The sequence below is a fragment of the Triticum aestivum genome, chromosome 2D (genome assembly GCF_018294505.1).
Source record: "Triticum aestivum cultivar Chinese Spring chromosome 2D, IWGSC CS RefSeq v2.1, whole genome shotgun sequence".
NCBI classification, from domain to species: domain Eukaryota; kingdom Viridiplantae; phylum Streptophyta; class Magnoliopsida; order Poales; family Poaceae; genus Triticum; species Triticum aestivum.
Window position 1 is genome coordinate 175801360 of NC_057799.1, and position 5432 is coordinate 175806791.

Genomic DNA, 5432 nt, shown 5'->3' on the forward strand with positions numbered 1-5432 from the left:
AGTAGTGGACTTCTTTTTGTTCGCCTCTACACTAACACGTCAATACATTATGTTTAAAGTAAATAACCAATTGCACTAAATTATCTATTTACACGAGAAATACATAGGCTGAGTGTTTGATCCCTTTTTTTGTGAACGCGCCACTACACCCGTACGATTGGCCGCGCCCGTGTGAACGTCCAAGTTATCGGCGCATCATCCCGCGTTATTGTCTTTTTTTCTGGGGTGGACACACCAGTTATTAACTGCTGACGCGTGCCCCGTGTACACAGTCTCGCATGACCTTCCCGCTAGCATGGTCCAAAATTAGTTGAAACTGGATACGAACGATCCCGCGGGCAGCAAAATCTCCCGCCTCCTTCTAAAATTTCCGCCACCTTAGTCTTTAGCATGTGAAATTCCCCTTTTGTCCTTGGTGCATGGAGACCAACAGTTACAATACCGCCCTCATCTACATAATAGGTCGGGGCTGCTTTGGTAACTTCCGGTTCCCCCCACTACACGGCACCCCCATTTCCTCTCCCCCTCCCGCAAAAACGACTAACTCCACAGCACCAGAGCATCTCACATCACGCCGTCCGTACTTCATCGGCCTTTCTCCCCTCCCCTCTCGAAACCCTAGACTGCTCATCCACCGGCGTACCAGAGCCCATTCACTGCCAGCGGCGTCCACCTCGCCGGATCTACTTCTGCGGCCGCATCTACCCCTCCCACCTCCCCTAGAAACAAGTAGACTGCTCATCCACCACTGTACCACAGCCCATTCAGTGTCGGCCATGTCCACGGCGCCGGATCTGCTTCGCCGGTACTCCTGTAAAACCGCAGCGCATCTGCAGCGGCTCATTCGTTATCCCCACCGGAGATGCTTCGTCCACACCCCCCGGAGCCGCCCCACCGACGCCCCCGTCGACGGCCTCTGATCCTCTTCGCCGACACCTTCCTCAACCCTACCGGAGCCGCTTCGCTGACAACATCGTCAACCCCACCGGAGTAGCTTCGCCTATACCATTTTCAACCCTACCGGGCCTCTTTGCCAACTCACAAGTCCACGTCCTCAGATCCGCTTCCTCGCGCCCTCATCCAACCTACCGGAGGAGCTTCTGACGCTCCGTCCACGGCCGCAGATCCGCATCGTCGACACCATCCTTAACCCAACCACCAAAGCAGCTTCACCTACGCCCTCGTCCACGGCAACAGATCCACATCGCCCACACCGTAGTCCACCCTACCAGAGCTGCTCCACAAACACCCTACTCGATGGTTCTAGATCTCCTTACCGGACTCCGACAGCCAGCGCAGCGTCATCACTCTTGACGTTTCTAACCTAATTCCCACCGTCTGGCAAGATGCCAAGCACCCGCCACGGCCTAGGTACTTGTCACCTTTAAACCCGTCCAGCATCACCTGCCAGATGTACTTCAAATATACTAACAAGTCGCATTTACCTGTTATGCAGCTGGCAAAAACTACAAGGACGATGTTTCTTCTGGATCTAACAGCTTGGCCAACCAAGATCCTGGACCGAGGCATTGCTATGATCTTGTAAGCGTGTCTCTCTCTCTCTTGTATTGTTCTGTGCCTGCCAGCGTGCTTTTCTAGGATTTTCGACCAGTAATCCCTTTGTGCAGACAATGATTTCTACTACTGGCTGCTAAATTAGATATGTAGATGTCATACATGATACTACCTCGTACCTCCGTTCCTAAATATAAGTCTTTCTATAGATTCCAATATAGGCTATATACGGAGCAAAATGGGTGAATCTACACTCGAAAATGCATCAATATACATATGTATGTGGTCCATACTGGAATCTCTACATAGACATATATTTAGGAACAGAGGCAGTACATTACACAAAATCGTAGGTGGCATGTAGGAATTCCAGTACACTACATTAGGCTCCCTTAGAGTGCTTGCTAGGCCTGCACACAGAGTCATGGCTAGTTTATGCTACGCACCCAATCATTAATTGGTGCTTTAAATCAAGGTAGTGAGAGTCGGGATTCGGAGTCGGATCGATTTTCCTCAGACGGAATCGAGTCGTAAGATTGAGTCGTAAGATTGAGTCGTGGAATCGAGGATTCTACTAGATTTACTCAAATAAGATATTTTGTATGCACACAAGAAATTTATATGGGTTCTATAGAGTTTTGACACTAAATATGGAGCTAAGAACATACACATCAATGCTAGTTGTATTCCACTTCCCTTTATGGCTAACCTACTATCTAGCTCACATGTATGGAACATATATGAGAGGGAGATATATAGAACATTTAACCCTTCAATGCACGAAATTTACTTAGGTTCTTTTTAGAGTGCGCGAATAGTCGATCACTTGTCTATCTGACCTGCAGTGCTAAACATTGAAAGGGTCTTGCTCTCCTTCTCCGATCAATCTTGGAGCATCCTTCTTTCACACCAATTCCATCTGTTGACAAGCCTGATCCTCAATTTCGATCTAGGGTTTCTGAGAGCTAGATCAAAGGTGTCGGCGGCTGAGTGTTTGGGCTTGGGAGGGGAATAAAGGTCTATGAGGTATATGAAAAGGGGTTTGGATGATGGCATACTATTCTGCTACAACTAAACAAACGGCTTAGATAAATTAGTAGAATCGGACATAGTCCATAGCATAGTCGGGATTGTGCAGTTTTGTACAGGATTCTATGATTTGGATCACGACTCAACATGGATTCTACCAGATCCGGATTCATAGTGGGATTTGGATCGACATGCTTCTGTAGGGTCGTGAAGTCGTAGGATTCTAGCAGTCGAGTCGGGATTCTGACTACCTTGGTTTAAATATGCACAAGGGATATGCAATGTATTATCATGTAGAGATGTCTGAAATTAGCCGTGCCAACTTGCAGATTGGGTTACACAATGAAAAAGTACAAGATGTATGTGGCAATTTCATGGAACATCGCAAAAAAAGGAGAGCCAGCGGTGAGCCTATACAGTGTGCTATGGTACGTCACTCCTCCATTGCAATCATCGTGACATGTTATTTGTATGTCAGTTCTATTGGCCAAGTTTCTTAGGGACAGTTATTACGAGTTATCCTAAGAAAATAAGCACCTGTGAATATAAGATCCATGTAATAAGCCAACCAGTTCTTTTTATTGCGTTTTCAACTTATCTTTGGTATGATAAGTGAAAAGTCTAGATTGCATTATATTTTTTCATTTTGCTGCCCATATGAAAATTAATTTGACTTGCAAACATCACAAATTGAACCCAGTGCAGTAATTAATATGATAGGAAAATAGACCATCACTATTTGCTCAAAATGCAAATACAAATACACCATCTACTTGGCACAATCTACTTTGGTCAATGTTTTCCATAGAGATCCCATTGCCTAATTGAAACAAAAAATGCATGACCCACATTTAAATGAAGAACAATTATTTATTGAAATTCGATGGTCCAAGTGGCTGGTTATTATCATATAGCAGCACCACCTGAAAGCATCATATAGCAGCAGTAGCTCATAGCAACTCATCATACAGCAGCAGCAGTGTGCAATTCATCATATACCAGCAACAGCTCATAGCAATTCATCATATAGCAGCAGAAGGAGCAGCTCATAGCAATTCATCATATAGCAGCAGTAGGAGCAGCTCATAGCAATTCATCATATAGCAGCAGCAGGAGCAGCTCATAGCAATTCATCATATAGCATCAACAGGAGCAGCTCATAGCAATTCATCATACAGTAGCAGCAGGAGCAACTTATAGCAACTCATGATATAGCAGCAGCAGCTCATAGCAATTCATCATATAGCAGCAGCAACAACTCATAGCAATTCATCATATAGCAGGAGCAGCTCATAGCAATTCATCATATAGCAACAGCAGGAGTAGCTCATAGCAATGCATCATATAGCAGCAGCAGAAGCAGCTCATAGCAATTCATCGTATAATGGATCAGCATGAAAATTTGGCAAAAAAATCAGAGGAAATCCTCACCTTGTTGGATGAGCTCATCCTTCAACAGCACCTCAAGGCCACGGCCTGGGAGGTGGGGAGGGGGAATAAGGTGCCTTCTGTCGCAGTGTGGCATCGGCCGTAGTTGGGCAGCGCCTGCCGGAGTAGTGCGTTGGACAAACCATAGTGGAGCGGCTGCTGGAGACCATGAGAATGAGGGGCGACACCAGAGGGAGGAGTAGCCAGGGAGATTTGCCCCTACCCGCCGGCCATGTAGCCTAGGTGGACAGAGCATCGTCGAGGACCAAGCCAGATGGGACCAGTGGCGACGGCTTGCTAGAGGAACCCTAGTGCTGTAGGCAGGGGATCGAGGTAGAGGGAAAGGGGAGAGGAGATGCAAGCGGGCAGGGCAATGAACGCTTGCGTGTTTGTTTTTACTTGAGGGTGAGGTGTGATGCGGGTGTCACCAGTTGCATTTTGAGTGTAATATAGGCAGACAATAGAGTCATTTCACTATTCCCCTTCCCTTCAATTTTTAGTGAGGTTCTACCCGAAACACCCCCCTCCAAAGGGAAATTAGTTAATCCCAAGCCCATAACTCAAAAATAACTTCTTTACATCTTTTATGGCCTATTTTGAAAATAAGCCCTGAAAAGGCGGAATATAACTGGCCCTTAACCTGCAATTCAATTGTGCGTGCAATGATGAATCACTCCTGCCTGCTATAGTGTACATTTAGGCATCATCATACATGGAATAACCTAATACATGTGCATTCCATTGTAGAATCTGGAATATGCAATGTTTATGTTAGTTCATACGTTGCACATGATGTTTAAATGCCCCTTAAATCTGGTCAGTCAAGTGATGGTCTTTAAGCCTCCTTCTTTGCTTCTTTTCTTGATATGTAAGATTTGCTCACACATCTGTTCAATTGCTTGTTTGCATCAGCTAGCCATACTAGGACTATTTGCCTTGATTACTTGCTGTTCTTGACCTAACACTCTAACAGAGCTTGTCAACGATTTAAACACTAAGGAGTGTTGTAGTGGGGCCTTTTCTAACTCATAGGTGACATAAAGGTTTGGCTGTACACTAAAGTAGGCTCTCCAAGAGTACCTGGAGATCCAGTTCGAAGGTATGCCTAGTTTTTACATAGTGCACTCATAGTAAATGCTCATTTCATTGTGTGCAAGTGCAAGAGATGCGGCATGTTTCATTATGTGGTGTTGTTTTGTTATAATCTCATCCTTTTGTGTCCACAGACTGGAAAGTATGCATATTTATCTTCCAAGGAGACGAGTAACTAGTTTGTGTCACCTTGCAGACGGGGTGCAATGAAGATAAGATTGAGGATTTCCAAGTACAAGATGTTAGGAAGGAGCCTCGCAAGAGAAGTAGGAGCTGCGCTGAGCCTCTTCAACCTGTTAAGGTAAGTCGCAATATCGAACTCAACAGTTCAATTCCTTGTTTGTTTCAGGCACAGTTAATTTGCTCTT